Below are 18,986 nucleotides of genomic sequence, written 5' to 3' on the forward strand. Positions count from 1 at the left end.
TATCTAATATTATCTGACAAGATTAAATAAATTTGAGGTTATAGTAAAAAGTTCTGTAAGATAATACAAAACTTTTTGCATAGACATACCTTTTAGTTACCATTAAGTAGACCATTAAGTTAAGGACCACCTAAGTCGACATTTCAAGACTCAAATTTATTTGAAAGACGAACTTAAATCATACGCGTACATCGTATTTAACAGAAAGCCGAATTCGGATTTTAAAAACACATTTACTTGAAAATAAAAAATCTAATTAAAATAACGAAAGTACATTTTTGAATAACCAATTTTTATAAACTAAAACTATTATTTTTTAGCCCGTAATTAACCATTTTTCAAAACATGACGAAACGTAAGTGAATTTTATTTATTAATAAAATTAATAAATAAAAGTAATTTTTATTTATTAGAAAATATACGCTGAAAAAAAAAATCTTTAAATGCAGTATTATTAAGAATTTAACTTATAGAATTTTTAAAACTCCTAATGCTTTTGTACGAACATGAACCAAAGAACGTTAACAACGTGCGTAGAAAGATTTCGAATGTCAATTTTATAAAGGAAAAAGATCGTGAAGAATATTATGATAAATATTCACCATTTTTTTACCATTAGGATTTTCTAAAAGCGATAAATAAGGTTTTATAAGTGATGAATAAACTTGGTGCTTAAAGAAAACATTTTGAATACTGACCCTGTATAGCAAATTTGTTTCTAAATTATCTTTTTTTTTTTACTGAGTTCATGTTGCTAAGGCCGAGTCGGCCACTTAAGTCGAGGAGGCTACTCTTTTTTTTTTTTAATTCTTTTTATAGTGATTAAAACCCTCTCTTAAATCTTTAACTCCGAAACACGAATCTTGTCGAACAAGGTCGCTACGCGGAGAAGCAGGTTGATATACATGAAACATATGAATATATTTTAAATTATTTTTCTTTTTTAATTGAAAAAAGAAAAAATTAACTTTCGAATTTAACTAAAAGTTAAATGGCATTTGCAACTGTTACCGATTTTAACTGAAACCCGAATTTCTCTTACAAATTTGGCACCAAAGTCAAATTCGGCTTTCAGTAAACTTTGTAATCCGAATTTTCACGAATATTCACCGGTCCTTTAAGGAAGAAGTTTTAGCTCTAAACCGGGCGCAAAATCAGCTCAAAAAGATTTAAAGATTAATTAAATGTAATACTTAATTTGTAGATTGTAGAAAAACATTTACAATGAACTTTCAAAGAAATTCAAGGTGGCGCAAAAGTAATCTCGTAATTTATGTTGCCTGCCATTTTGTTATAAATAAAAAAAGAGCTCTGTTTTAATCAAGAGTTAATTAAAGAGGTTATATTACTTGAAAAAAGTCACATTGCTTTAACGGTTAATGCATATTTGCGCTCGTTTTACGGCATTTTGAATTGTTGATACATTGTTGCAAAACATCTGGCTCTAAATCTCTTTAATGTTAGCTTTTAAAAAACAAAATTTGTTAAGCTTTTAATAATGCAAAGCTACAACAACGCATTTTCTATGAGATAAATGAATTTCCATTTCCAATTTGTTGCACATTCACCAAGTTTCAGTAAATAGTTTTGAAAAGAATTATTAAGAGAATTGTATTTTCTACCTTTTTGATCTTTTACAAATGGTTATGATAAAACTCTTAAATGAAAGTAATAGAAATTATCTTATCATGTTCAAGGCAATTTGCTTGTCCTAAGACCGAAGGAGGACTACATCAGAGCCAAAACAAACCTGGTGGAGTGAAAAAACCTTTAAAGTTTGGCTGTCAAGCTTGTGATTTATGTTTCACAATATATTTATTAGAAAAAAAATAATTTAGTGTAACTAAGTTTAACATTGTTTTCATGTTACCAAAGCATTATTGAAGCATGAAGATCAAGATTCGAACTTGTTATTTGCGTTGTATGAATATCTGTTGTTGAATATGCACTGAAATTTCATAATCAATTTTAATCGCAGATAATAAACTCAATAGCTTCCAGTAATATTCAACTCCAGCCGAAAAAGAATGCAAATACAGTAAATTGTATAATGTGTTATCACGATCATCAATTCATTTTCTAAAAAACTCAAGACCTTTTTCACCTTTTTTTTGTCTAAATATGTCCTATGAGTAGTGCTCCAAATATTCAAGTGTCACACATACTAAATCCGGTACTGTTTCTAATGTATTATATGGTTTTATTAAAAAAGAAAGCTTTTCATAAATGCAAAGCACATAATCATGCTTGTCATGTCTTAACGTCATGAACCTCGTGTTTTTTGTAATACTTTTAGAAAAAATATCAAATACATTTAATGCTTCGAGTTATTTAAAGAGTATAGTTATTGTAATTTATTACAATAATTTTTTGCAGTATTAGTTGTAATTTAAAGATCATAATCAAGTTTTAGATATAAATTTATATTGCTATTATAAATAAAAAACGCATTGATATTTTCTTAAATAATCATACATTGACTGATAAGTATTTAGTATTACGTTGACTGATTAAGTGATTGGAACTTGTAATTATAAGGATTAATATGCCTTGATTGAGGATTTGAATCATTGACTTAATTACAATATTAATCAATTATTGCTTACTTAGGTCACAAAACGTAACTTGTGATGCACAAAACGTAACTTGTGATGCCATTCTGAAATAAACATCTGTGGAGACTTCAGTTCATACATTAGTTAAGAATTTTACTTACCTTAGCGCAGACTATGAAGGGCATTTTATTGAGGGAAAAAAAAAAGTTGATTGTTAACGTTTGATTTAAAATAATACTTTTTCTTTGTTTACTTTAAAATGTTGTAAAACAAACGTTATGTTGAAATGTAGAAATACTATTTACGTTTGATGTTGTTTGATACTATCCTAGCTTTAATAATACTGTGTCGTGAATAGAAAGTTAAATGTATATATTATAAGTCTTTTTAATGTGTATATATCTTAAAACTAATTAACTTGCGGTGTACCAGTATTCATATTAAATTCATATTAAAAAGTTGCTTGTTTAATAAAATTTGGATGTAAATATTATTTATATTGATAAATATAAATAATATTTTTTATATTTATCAATATAAATAATATTTACACCGCTGACTATTGAAATATCAGTAACTCTATCTAGTTCATTTTCATATGATAATTATAATAGATATCTGGTAATATCCAGATATCCATTATAATTATCCTCATACATAAAACGCATATGATAAGTATATTAGATAACTAGTATAATATATAGATATAATGGTACTACGATAATTTTATGTACATCTCTTCAATAATCTTTATGCTATAAAATAAGGTTCCTCAAAAGTATAAACTTGTTTTTTACGTCATTGATAAACATGTTTCTTAAATAAGATAGTTTAACCAAATACAAATATGATTTGTGTTTTAGAAATAAAGAAGATTTACTATGGTTGCTGTGTAATCAATAAATTTTAGAAGAAAAGAAGATTTTTTAACTATGGTAGCAGTACAATCAATAAATTTTACAATCAGGTTACCATTAAATTTAAATAACTTAGTAATAAGAGCATTTAACAAACTCCGGCAACTTCAACAACTTTCAAAATAAAATAACCCATAACTAAATAATATAAAAAAAGAATGTTTGAGCACATTTCACTAAAAGATTTACAAAGAATGTATACACAAAGATATGTATCATCATTTAACCAACTTAAATAAAATATTTTTTGTACAATCAACTTGAACATTTTAAAACATTTTAAATTTTTTTCTCTTTAATCAAAATTTTAGTATAAATGTTACGTTATGCGATAATAAATTAATTACCACAATGAAATCATTGATTCAAAATCACAATATACTAGCTTAGCCATACCTCACACTAAATTTATTCAAATATCATCATAAAAGTATATACAATCTACAATTCGAGTTAATGATTGAACTAAGTTTATTATTAAGTTATTCAACCAAATTTAGCAAAAAAAGTGTGTTTGTTTATCTATTTAAATCAAATCTACTAAATGATCAATAAGCCAAATTCTAAAGTCGAATCATTTATTTAAGTTAGACAATAAAATAGTTAAATTAAATTCAGATTTAGTCCAAATCAAAAGATTCTTCACAAAACTGAAAAAATAATTTAATCAAATTCCATAAAAATTAAAATAAAACAGCAAAATCTTTCCAATAAATGTTTCTTTCTCCTAAACAAATATAAAATTAAAAATTAAATCGAACTCCATAATACAATCATTTGTTTAACTTTGATTTTATAACTTCATTAATAAGATCTCTTATTCAAAGTTAAGTACGAAAACTTTTAACCAAATCTTTTTGGTTTTTTAATAACCAAAATTTTTAACCAAAATTTATTAATTTAAAGTTATCAACAAGATTAGTTATTCTCCTCAATAAAATAAAATAAATTCCACAAGATTGTTAAATTACACTAAAATCAATAAACTCAATCAAATTAAACAACTCAGGTAACTTTTAAATTATTTCCGTGATTCAATCACTATCCAATTGATTCGTGTAACTAAAAAAAAAGTAGTTTTTACTTTAACGTGATTTTTCTAATCATTTTAAAGAATTCAAAATCTTCAATAGTAACTTTTGCCAATATATAACAATTAAATCATTTAACCAAATACCATAGGAAGATCTACGCAATATCAAAACAAGTATATTCAAAAAAAGTTTAAAAGATCCTTTAAAAGTATTGCAAAAATAAAAATAAATGAAATTGCAGTATTTGGTCAAAGAAGTTAAAAACTATTTGAAAAATAGTTCATTTAGTTTTATTTAAATCCAAGACAAATGCTGTTATAAGACCTTTTTTTAAGCCAAAACAAAATTAAAAAATTGTAATGTAATATTATATTTCAGATTAAGTGTACGTAAACTCAATTTCTACCACTGAATCTTTGAGAGTACGGTTCTTACATTATGATTTCTGCTCACAGAGCTCATTTATATGATCATTTAATCAAAAACAACTGTATGGCTGTTTAGCAACAGAAAAGCTGTTTAACCGAATACAACAGTATGACTGTTTAACCAAATGCAACAATTTGACTGTTTAGCCAAAAACAACGCAATAAGTGTGTAACCAAATACGACAGTATGACTGTTCAACCGAATACGAAAGTAGGACTGCTTACAATAGTATGACAATTTATTGGAATACAAAAGTATAACAGGTTAACCAATAAAATACAACTCTATGACTAATTATATAAATACAATAAAAATACTGTTAATCAAATAAAATAATAAGATTGTTTAACCCAATACAATAAAAATATGATTGTTTAAGCGAAAAAAACAGCACAACCGCTTAACCAAAAACAACAGTATGGCTTTTTAACCGAATACAATAGTATGAAAGTTTATAATAATACAACAGAATGATTTTTTAACCAAATTAAACAGTATGACTGTATAACCAAAAACAGGAGTATTAATATTTAATCAGATACAACAAAATGACTGTTTAATTAAACACTACAATATCTCTGTTTAATCAATTAAAACAGTATGACTGTTTAACAAAAAACAACAATTTGACTGTTTAACCCATTATAAAGTATAAATTTTGAAGCCAATACGACAATACTAATCTATAACCAAACAACACAGTGTGACTGTCAAATCAAATACAACAAGTTGATTGTTTTCATGAATACAACAAATATACTGTTGACCAAATACAGCATAAAGACTGTTTCAACGAATACATGACTGTTTAACCAAATACAACTATATGAATGTTTGACCAAATACAAATATATGATCGTTTTACTGAATACAGTATATTTACTGTTGACCAAATAAAACTGCAAATATGTTTAACCAAATACATCATTATGGCTATTTAACCAAATACAACAGTAAGTCTGTTTAACCGAATACAACAGCATGGCTGTTTAACTTAATACAACAGTTATACTGCAATTATATTGTTAATCGAATACAACAGTAAGACTGTTTAACCAAATACAATATTATGACCGTTTAACCATATACAACACTATGATTGTTGAATTAAATACACAAATACATTGTTAACCAAATAAGACCGTTTAACCGAATACAACATTATGACTGTTTAACCGAATATAATAGTCTGATTGATTAACCGAATTCAAAAATTTGACTGTTAAACCCAATACAAAAGTATAATTGTTACCCAACAATACAACAATATGACTGCTAAATCGATTACAAAAGTATGACTGTTAAACCAAACACAACAACATTACTGTTTAACCGATTAAAACAGTGGCTGTTCAACAAAAATGAACAAAGTGACTGTTTATCCCAATATCAAAGTATGAATGTTTAAGTCCATAAAACAGTATTACTGTTTAACTAAACACTACAGTGTGACTGTTTAATCGAATACAATAACAATGACTACTTTACGGAATACAATTAATATTCTGTTAACCAAATACAACATAAAAAATATTTTAACGAATACAACAGTATGACTGTTTAGGCGAATACAACAGTATAACTGTTTAACAAAATACAACAGTATGACTATTTAATCAAATAAAACGATATGACTGTTTGGTCAAATACAACAAAATGACTATTTAAGTGAAAACAACAAATAAACTGTTAACCAAATACAACTACAAGAATGTTTAACCGAATATATCATTACGGCTATAAAATCAAATACAACAGTAAGTCTATTTAATCGAATACAAAAGTATGGTTGTTTAAAAACATCATTATGTTTTTTTAACCAATGATAACAATATGACTGCTTAACCAAATGCGAAAGTATGAGGGTATTACCAAAAGCAGCAGTATGACTGTTTAATCGAATCAAATAATATCACCGTAGAACCAAAAACAGTGTTACTGTTTTTGGTTCTACTTATTACTTAAATTCAGTATTGCTGTTAACCGAATGCATTACAATATTAAGGAATTCATTACAATATCAGTTATATTATTTTTGTATTCATTCTATACAACAACGTGTTTTGAGGAATTATGTAATACACCACTGATGGCCAATTTTTTTTTTTTTTTTGGGTTTTTTAGGTGCCCCAAGAAGGCCTAATGGTCTTGTCACAGAGCAACGCGGAAGTGCATTTAACCAGAAAGTTCACACCTCCTTCCTTACCGTGATGCGAAAGTATGTCCAAAGCTCATTTTGAACCTGGATCTCCTGCTTATAATGCAAGTGCTCTAACCACTGCGCCACGGCCGCACATTTAACCTCTTTATCTAGAGTTTTTTCAACGTCTTTTAACAGTAGCTAAAAAGGGTTACATATGAAATACAAGTATAAGAAAAGTAGAAAAAACGTAGTAATTATAACAACTGAAATATCAACATTTGATATATTTAATAACTATTAATACTTAATATAATTAATAATTATTAATCTTTGAATTACTAACAACTGATAACAATTAAATTTGCATAGATGTGTTAACCGCAATATGTGTTCCTCATGTGTGCCACACTAATCATCAGGTTATTGATCATAAACTTGATTACAATTTCACACTTGTAAAATTTATGGCCACATATAGGCAACATATACCTTTCTTGTCGGGTGTCACTGTTTAACTGAACTTAACAGTATGACTATGTAATTGAATACAATTTAACCAAATACAACAGTATGACTGTTTAACCGATGCAACAATGTTACTGTTTAGCCAAAATGAACAATAAAACTATTTAATTGAATCAAACATTATGTTAATTAAATCGAATTCCATAACCTTGAAGAAGTAAACACAGTAAAAAGAAAAAAAGAAAAAAATGTGCCAGTTCTAGCTCTATATTGACAATCTTTGAGTTAACATGTCAAAAACAACTTTGCTTTGATTAATTTAAAAATATGATGTCTGATTAATCTAAAAATATGTTGTCATACTATATTTAGCAATATTTGAAGGCAGAGCCTTTATAGTATTGACAACAGCTAATAAAAAGACTTTTTATATATTTATTTTTGAATACCTTCTATTTTTAGAAATACACATCATTCCATGTTACTGTATTGCGAAATCAGAACTTGGTTACAACATCAACTAGGTACAGAAATAAACTTTTTTTTTTTCAATGCTTGCAATGTAACCCAAAACAATAGCATGAGTAAGTCTACACATACATAAAAGTGCGAAGTTACTACATTGGTTAAAATTTGGTTATCTTTTATTCGGTGGGCAATTGCAGCATCTAGAAATAAGTTTTTCATTTGATTAATGTTAACAATGTAATCGGACGCAATAGTTTGCGCAAATTTAAATATATATAAAAGTGCGTAATTATTAGCTTATTGCTAATAATTATTGTTTTAAAAATAATAATTATATAATAATTATAACTGAATATTAGTTTAATGCTTATTGTTTATTAAGTGGGCGATAAAAAAACGGCTTTAATGGAATAAGTTCGATATTATTAAAATGTTCAAGTTAGTCAGGTATATTATTACTATGAATTGTTGAGTGGACGAATAACATAAGTTTCGAAAAGTTATTCATTTAAAATTGCATTTATTAGAATAGACATATGCAACCTAGCGGGTTTTTGGTTTGGAAAAAAAGATGTATCTTGGACCGTTCAAAAAACATTCAAGAAAGTTCATTGGTCCAATTAAGACTCAGTGTTGTTTTAAAAACCTGTCAAACTTAATTTTATAAGCATTGGGAAAAAAAAATTGGAAAACCTGTTTAATATGGTGAAACCATTTAACTATAAAATCAAATACTAGAGAAAAATTATTTTTGAATATTTTATGACTTAATAATAGAACGCTTCTTATTTAAATATATATTTTTATTTAAGATAATGTTTTTTAATTATGTTTCATTTTTTTTAAATTATATAAAATTGAATAGTATATTATATATATATATATATATATATATATATATATATATATATATATATATATATATATATATATATATATATATGTATATATATATATATATAGAAAGGAGGATAACAGTTAATTTTTCAAATGGTAATTAAATTAAGAATTATTAATCTAAAAGATTGATTTAATTCTGAAACGCATTAAAAAGCTTTAAGAATTACATTCTGCGATTCAATCTTTCTCTTTAGAAAAAGAAAGATATTAATCTCTGATTTTTACGGTGAAGGACTGATAGAATTGTTCAATAATTTTTTGTTTAGATGCAACTTTAAAAAATAAATGCAATATTAACCAGTGTATTGATTTTTTTTTCAATACATTTTATCTTTATGTTTATGAAGTTAATAAATTAGAATTTTGATTTTATTATGTTATTTGTTGTTTTTTATTTATATGTATTGTGTTTGTATGTAGCATTATGTATATATAATTTATATGTTTGTTATTTATTATTTTGATTTGTTACTTATTTGATATATAATTTTAATTTGAATCTAGTTAATTATTTATTGTTTTATAAAAATATTGAAGCTACAAAAGACTTTATAGCTTCAATATTATTATAAAAGATTATATTATAATATCTCGCATATTACAATTAATGTATTAAAGTTTATTTTGTGGAATCGTAATAAAACTTTAAACTTGTTTTCATAGCCCATAAGCTTGCGCCCAAGCTTATGGGAACTTTGTGACATAATGAGAGGTAAAGATATTTTTAGACTATATATGACCATTTTGTGAGAATAGAAGTTTAATGGGCTAAATTAATGCTACCATTTACCACCAAACAGCTTGCCACCAAACACTTTTTTAGTAATCCTTTCATGTTTTGTGTATTTTTATTTCCTATCTGCATTTCCTCTATATTTAAAACTATAACATACAGCCCAAAAAATTTGTTGATAACTTTATTTGACACAAGTTTCTTCGTCATCAATAAAACTACAATATATTTACAAACAAAACTGTCACACAAGCAGCCAGTTTTTGCACTTTATTTCAAGTTTTAGGGCGGTTTGGCACATTTTATAAGTTAGAAAATGAAGATCACGTTTATTTTGAGTTTTTCAAGAAAACTATGAAAAAGTTCATATCTTGTTGCGCATTTCCTAAGTGAGAGGTTTAATATTGAAACTATTAACAAGTTTTTGTGACCAAGTTTTGATCTCACTTTTTTTATCTCGGCTGTTTCATCAGCAAAAGTTCTCACATTTGTGCCGAGAAAAAGATATTTTACCAATAAAAAACAAGAAAGAACAAACACTTCATCATATGGTTTTTGAGCAAGGCTGATATGGTCAAGTTTACAAACTAAACTTGAGACTTTTCATTGGTCTTTAAATAAAAAGCCATAAATACGATCAATATTGAGTTTTAGACGTGGAATGTAAATATATAATCTAAACTTAAGATCTTTACCTTCACTATATTCACTACTTTATTATTTGTTAAGTTGTAAAACTGACTTAATGAAAAAAAATGTTTATAAAGATAAAAAGTTAATTATTTGATAATGCTACTTATGAATGCATTTTTATAAAAACATACGTAAATACATACATACATACATACATACATACATACATACATACATACATACATACATACATACATACATACATACATACATACATACATACATACATACATACATACATACATAAATACATACATACATACATATATACATACATACATACATGCATACATACATCAACTTATACATACATACATATATCTTTTATGGATGTATTTTTGTATGTATGTATGTATGTATGTATGTATGTATGTATGTATGTATGTATGTATGTATGTATGTATGTATGTATGTATGTATGTATGTATGTATGTATGTATGTATGTATGTATGCATGTATGTATGTACGTATGCATATTTATGCATTTATGTATGTATGTATATATGTATGTATGTATGTATGCATATATGATATATGTATACTAGGGTGTCCCAAAAACACACTTTTTTAAAAATTTCAATGTGCTCTCAACTGATCCCCATTCTATAGGTCCTAAATAGCTACCAAAATCTTTTTTTTAATTTTTTAATGACTAGAAGTGATAGATGTAAATTCTGAGTTTTACGGTTTTGTACACTTATGTGTATTTACTAAAAAACAGCGCTATCTAATATTTCAATATGTTTTAATATGATGTAATAATTAGTACACAAATAATTCCCATAGGATATTATTAAAGAATAGGGTTATTCCCTATGAACATTGTTAGAGATTGATATTTTTCCCTCTGGACAATATTATTAGTTCGTATAATTCCCCATGGATTGGTTCAAACTAAGTCCATTTAAAAATTTTTTTTGAAGGAAAAAATTTCTAAATGGAATTATTTGTGCACGAAGGAATTCTAATTTGTGCACGAAGAAATTCTCGTGTAAACGGTTATAAAAGCCGTAACGGTAAACTTAGATAAAATATTATACGGGAGGGAATAACGACTTCATAGATTTTTGATGCAAGTGTAACATTTAGTATAAATTTAGTTAAAAAACTGATTATTTCGAAATTCATATAAAAATGGGTAGAACAGCTAAAAAAAAGAAGATGATAGGACAGAATATGATAAAACGGAAAAATGCAGAAAGGTTGAGGTATATTTACCTATTGAAGTACTTACTGAGGGAGTTACCTCAGAGACAGCTTCCATCTAATGGTGATATTCTTAGATACTATCAATTTATCCTTCGCGAGTCACAAGTTAAATACAAACCCACTTCTACTAATGTTGGTTGCAAATTGAAATCGAAATCCAAGGATCTTGTTTGTGAAAATGATGTTTGTACAGATCCTGATAGTTCTTGCTTGGTATCTAGGATTAAAAAAATTTGGGATAATGCTGGGTTTGGCAAGAAATTTGTGATTTTTGGGTACAATATAAAGACTAAAATCATTAAACTTAATTTAAAATACAAGAAATTGATTAAATTGTCTTCTCTAAACTGGAACAGCAGTCTTGATAAGCAATCAAAGTTAGAGAAAGATTTTCTCACAGAATCTGGAAGATATAAAGTAAGTTCATTAAATAACACTTTTTTTAGTAGTGAGATTTTTTTTCCAATTAAAAGTAACTTAAGCAATAGCATATTATTTCCTTCAAAATATTTACATTTAACTCTTTACATGGTTTGGTCATCTTCCAAGAAAAACTAGAACAATTATTAATTTATTTATAAATGGCTTAATAGATTTAAATATTTCTTAGTTTTTATGAAGACCAGAAGTTACATAGGAAAGGATATATGGAAACAAAAGTCGATGAAGACTACAGTAGAAGAGTACTGGATGCAAACAGGAGAAAGAACAAGCTAGATAAGTTGAGAGAGAAAGAATTAGAGAGACAGAAAAACTTAAAAGATAAAACGCAGTCGGAAACGCAGGTATAGTATTATTTTAATAACATAGTTGTAATTTTCACAAGCTAAAGCTGTTTTATTAAAAAGTATATAATTATAAATAGGTAGAAAAATATTATAAAATGATACCTAGGTACAATTCTGGAGATACGATAAATCTAGCAGTGAATGTTGAAAAGCTCATTGAATGTACTGCTGTTCCAGCAACAAGGTTCAATGTTGGTGTACGACCTCATCTGGCAATTTTAAGTGAAGTATTTAAAGCTGGAGGTATAGAAATTAATAATATACCGCTTTCAAGAAGCACACTTCATAGAAAAAAGTTCAAATATGTAGAACTTGAAGGAGACTCGGAGTGGATTTCAATATCTAATCATCTTAAAGGCCGACGGCTTATTCTTCATTTTGATATCAAACTGTTGGAACAAATTACCACTGGGCTTAACATTATCCAAAAAATTGAGCGACTTGCAGTCTCAGTGAGTTTCCCGGATGACGATACCATGGAAGACCATCTTTTAGGTGTTGTTCAATGTCCCTCTTCAAAGGGAGTTGACCAAGCAGAACAAGTGCACAATCTTTTAGAATATTATGGATATACAGAGCAGATCATTGGTATATGCTGTGATAAACCTGCAAGCAATACAGGCGGAGTAAATGGAGCAGTCCAAATTCTTACAGGTATTTTGAAATTACCAATTTTGTGGATAATGTGTAGGAGACACATATATGAAGTACATGTATCTCACTATATGGCTGCCCTTACTGGTGAGAAAACTAAAGGTCCAAGAAGAGCTCTTTATGTCAAGCTAAAGAACAAGTGGCCTGAAATCTGTGAGAAAGTAAATGAAGTGAAAAATTTATGTAAATTGGACTGGCAAAGAGATGATCTGAAGATTGGCTCTGTTCTTCGCACTGTTGCAGAGGAAGCTAAGACATTTTTGACTAATGCAATTACTGATATAGTGTTTTCAAGGAATGATTATGGTATAGTTTGTAAGCTTGCCTCCTTCTTCCTTGGAGTGGATGTACAAGATTTTAAGTTCCATCAACCTGGCGCATACAAACACACTTGCATACAACATACATACATACATACATTTGAATAGGAAGATCAGGAATTGGAATAGGAAGATCAAGAAAGTTTGGGGAATGGGGGAGGAGCTGAAACGGGTGAAAGTGGAAAGAGGGGCTAAGGCAGCCAGTGTCAGAATTTTTATCAAAATTTTTTTTCTGAAAGTTAAGGGGGGAGGGGGGCTATAATCCCTCCCCCCTATCCTCCCGTTCGTACGCCAGTGTGTATATATATATATGTATATATATATATGTGTGTGTGTGTTTGTATAATATATATATATGTATATATATATATATATATATATATATATATATATATATATATATATATATATATATATATATATTTCGGTACCGATTTCTTTAGTTGTATTCTGTGCCACATTTTTTAAACTTCACTTGGTGTTCCTCTTGTAAGGACTTGTTTTATAGCCTAATTTCTGAGATTGTTATCAATATAAATGTTTTTTAAAAAGTCGAATGATTTAACTTTATTGTCATGAGTTTTCTGGAAAACTTTTTGTTTTGATAACTTTGTTAGTTTTCAAAAATGGCATTTTTATTGAAGGTATAGATATTGTATTTTTGAACCTGTTCTTTTCAAGCTTTATATGTATTTTCTAAATACATACCAAATTTTATTTTAAAATTTCTTATCGCAGACACCCCATTTTACTTGCAAGATAGATATATAATCGTCGGCTTTTTTCACTATTTTTGTTGTCATTTTAAATGTTAGGTCAAGTTACGTGCCCTTTCCAATGGTATTTCAAATTGGTATTATATGAATACAATCAGTATCTATTACTACCAAAATGCCGTTGACCCAACGGAATATTCTGAAACTTATAACAGTTTTCGTATGGACTTCTTGTTGTCAACTTTTGTTACTTAAACGCGCATAACACTTTGTAGAATGATCCAATTTCTATGAAATTTTCACATTTTTAATATTAAGTTTATGTACCTTTAAATGATATATAATAAGGTAATGTTTAAACTATTCAAACTTTATTATTTATATATGTATATCATATATAGACACACACACAGATATATATATATATATATATATATATATATATATATATATATATATATATATATATATATATATATATATATATAACCATGTAAAATTATTTATATAGTCACAATTAGTTACTATAAAAATTTCTTTTAAAAAAAGTAAATGAGAGATTATTGTATGAAGTTTAGTATTTATCAATGAATATAAATTTAGTTAAGAATTGAAAAAAAATATTTCTTTTAATTTGTTGCTCTTTTGTTTGGCGTAGAGGGCTCACAAATCTCCAATCATCGCATTTTTCGCAGAGCATCTTTATTTTAACTGTGTAAAAACAGACAAATGTTAAAAACTGGCTTCATATCTAAAAGTTAGCAACCTCAAACACCAAGAAATTCTGTATAAGCCCCATATATATATATATATATATATATATATATATATATATATATATATATATATATATATATATATATATATATATATATATATATATATATATATATATATATATATATATATATATATATATATATATATATATATATATATATATATATATATATGTATATATATCTGTGTGTGTATGTGTGTGTGTTTATATGTATATATTTTTATTTATTTACACATCTATATTTTAAAAAGAATATTTTGATGTGTTTATTATTTTGCATTACTAGGGAAAAAGAACTACTAGTCTTCCTTTATAAACATGTTTCTTAACATTTAAAATGGAAAATAGGGTTTTTCTTAATCACGAGATGAAGACATGATAGGTATTATAACTGAAGATTAATTTATAATGAATATTCGTACAGTAAAGAGACACAACAACCTTCACTTTTAAATGATTGTTAATACTAACCATGATGACATATAGACAAACAATAGTTACAACTACAAGTTAAAATTACAATTACAAAAAAGTTACAGTAATAATTACGAATATACAATTATAGGCTTACATATCTAACATCTAGAATTCCATTACAATCATGAAACTAATGATATTCAGTTATATGATACGATTAACAGTCATATATAATAATCAATTTTATAAACCGGTTTAAATCTTTTAAAACGTATTATTTTTGTTGTTTTACTTAATAACCTTCCGTATCAAACACCCATTTTTAATTATATATAAGGATTTTCAATTCTAAAAGTATTATTAACATTTTTTTTTTTTTAAATTCTATATTTTATAACAATCTTCAATCATTTATGTTGGTATCCAATCGTGTATATACGCTTTAAGCCTTTGTAATGATTTTCAGAATTATATTATAATCAGTTTTAAATAATGATCTTCGTTATATGTAATGATTAGCATTAAATAACAATTTTTATTATATATAAATATTATTTTATAATGATGTTATTTCTATAAAGTTTTATAAACGACTTCATACTTGTATACTGATCATTGATTTTATAAAATAATCTTTTGTCAAATTAGGCAACTTTAAAACTTTTTTTAATTTGAAGTTTCTGTATAACAATGATTTAACAATATCAACAATTGATTTATTAAAAAATTGTTTAATATTAATCATTCTTTTATAAAAAAAAAACTTTAATCTTAATCTATAGTCTTCATAGTAAAAAATATTATTTTTTTGTATATAGTATAGAGCAGCCGTAACGCTTGCCTCAGAAACTAAGGATCTGTGGTTCATAGCGACCTTTGGGCAAGTTTTGTAACATCGGTAAGGAAGGAGGCGTGAACTGCCTTTCAAATGGTCTTCCGCGGTGCTCTGTGATAAGACCGTAAGGACTTCTTGGGGCACCTAAAATAAACTAAAAAAATAGTAATAATAAAAATGATGCTCAATATTCAATATGATTTTATAAAAAAATTAAAAATTATTTTATCAGATTTCAAATTAACATAAAAGATTTATGGACTTCGAAAATCATTATATAAGACTGAAGAATGTTATGTGATTTTAAAAAACAAACAATTTTATAAAAACAAAGCCGTTATGGGACTTCAGATTGTTATATGAAACTTAAATTCTACAAAACTGAAATTTTTTACATTTTAAAATTTACATTTATAATCAATTTTTATTTTTTATTAATGTTTAATGAATTTCATTTGTTTGTAATAATTTTTAGTTTTGTGAATTATAACTTGTTTAAAATATTTTATTCTACATTTTTACATATCATTTTTGTCTGTAAGATATTATATGTTTTTATTATGTAGTAACTGATGCAACTAAGAAGTGAATTTTATTTGAATGTAAACCAATTTAATCTTAAACCATTTTTAAGATCTCTTATAGTAATTATATACTATAATTCTTTTAAGTATATAATATACTTATAAAGCAATTTTATATTTACGTAAATGAATTAAATTCAACTTAGAATCTTAAATTTTGACATTTTCAAAATAATTTAATTGCTATACTAGCCTATTTTTACCAAATAGATTTCAGATTTAGGTGGCATAATAATAGAAGCATTTTAAAAAATAACGAGTTTTACCCTGTTAATATATAATGTTAATAAATCGCCCTACATAAGTAACTCAGCTACTTTAATTGATAACATTCTAACAACTGACATTTTTAACTGTGACTTGAATAAAAATTTTATTAAAATCTTAAAAACAGACATATCTGACCATCTTTTTTATCATTAACTTCAACTCTAAAATTATGACTAAAACCATAAACATAAAAGTTAGATTACGCAACTATAACAAAAAAAATGTTGAGCAATTTGAAACACAATTATCATTGCTTCATTGAAAGAACATCGACTTTAGTGATAACGCAAACAACATTTAAGATAATTTTTTAAACTCATTTTACTCTGTTTATGATGCTAATTTTCCTTTATATGAGAAAACAATAAATCAAAAAAGCATTAATTCTCCCTGGGTTACCAAAGGTTTAAAAAATCATCAAAAGTTAAGCAGAAATTATACATAAAGTATCTAAAAAACAAATCATTCGCCAATGAGAAAATATACAAAGATTAGAAAAATCGAAAAAGTTTTTTAATTTTTTTTGAAAAAGTTCGAAAAAACTTAAAAAAAACCTTACTATTCTATAATTCTCAATAAAGCAAAAAATAATTGTAAATGCTCCTGGGAAATAATACAAGAAGTTACCGGTAAATCAAGCCATGCTCAGGTTCCCTGCCATACATGATCAAAGTGAATAACAATAATATAAATAATTCTCAAACAATTGCTCACGAATTTAATAAATTCTTTGTTGAAGCTGGCCCTAAACCATCTAAATTAATTCCGAACACTGAAGCCTCATTTAAAGATTTCCTAGTACGATGGGTGATTGCATTCGATCGGATGAGTTATCTAAAGATACTACTTGATGAGTTCGAAAAAGCCTTTAAAACACTAAAAAGAAAATAAAGCAGTTGGACCAGATGAAATCTTCGTAACACAACTTTAGAATGCTTTGAACAAATAAAATATATTCTTTTTAAAGTATTTAAATCATCAATCAAACAAAGAGTCTTTCCTGATCAATTGAAAATTGCTAAAGTTATTCCACTATTCAAAGGTGGTGACAAATCTGACATTAGTAATTACCGGCCAATCTCTATCTTATCTATATTTTTAAAAGTACTGGAAAGAATCATGTTCAATAGAGTATTTAATTACTTTAGTTTAAATTATTTATTATACAACAATCAGTTTAGCTTTATAAAGAACAACTCTACCGAGCGTGCAATTATTCAGTTGGTTCGTGAAATATCCAATTCTTTTGAAAAATCTCAATTCTCATTAGGAACTTTTATCGACCTATCAAAAGCATTTGATACTGTCGATCATGATATTTTGCTTTATAAACTTAATTATTACGAAATAAATAAAAGAGTAATTAAATGGCTTCAAAGTTAATTATCTAACAGAAAACAATTCGTTTCTTGTAATGCACTTAATCATAAACAGTTTTTTAATGTTTCCTGCGGTGTTCCGCAAGGTTCCATCTTAGGCCCTCTTTTTTTTTTAATAAATATCTACGACTTACATAAAGCATCAAATCTTCTAAGTATTATATTTGCTGATGACACAAACTTATTTCTCTCTAACAGTGACATCTATCTAGTAATCTCCATGATGAACAAAGAACTTCAAAACATGTCTAAATGGTTTAAAAGTAACAAATTAACATTAAATGTAAAGAAAAAAAAAGGATTTTTTTCGACCCGCTTTCCAAAAAACGTTCTCTACCCCCAAATCTACCAAAAATTCTTACTGAACATATTAAAATAAAAAGAGATTTTGTAACTAAATACCTGGGGGTTTTCATTGACGAGAACATCACATGGAAACATCATAGTAACTGTCTGCTATAAATGTCTGCTCGAAAGTTTTGAAAAGTATCGGGATTTTATATAAGACGCATACTCATTTAGATAAAAATAATTTAACTAAGCTTTATTATTCTTTTTTTATAGTTATATAAGTTATGGAGTTATTGCCTGGGGTAGCACTGATCCAAGCAAGTTACAACGTTTCTATCGCCGTCAGAAACATGCAATCCGTTTTATTAATTCTGCGGATCGGTTCGCACTTTTCTCAATACTTT

General features: G+C 26.5%; 1 long non-coding RNA gene across 1 annotated transcript; it reads left to right on the forward strand.

Moving 5' to 3' along the window:
- The first annotated feature begins 3,418 nt into the window (after positions 1-3,418).
- Positions 3,419-18,986, forward strand: LOC136092271 (uncharacterized). The gene is made up of 3 exons (XR_010644309.1): positions 3,419-3,522; positions 8,006-8,067; positions 18,856-18,986. It is a non-coding gene; the product is annotated as an uncharacterized LOC136092271 (long non-coding RNA).

Source organism: Hydra vulgaris, chromosome 15 (genome assembly GCF_038396675.1).
Source record: "Hydra vulgaris chromosome 15, alternate assembly HydraT2T_AEP".
NCBI lineage: Eukaryota > Metazoa > Cnidaria > Hydrozoa > Anthoathecata > Hydridae > Hydra > Hydra vulgaris.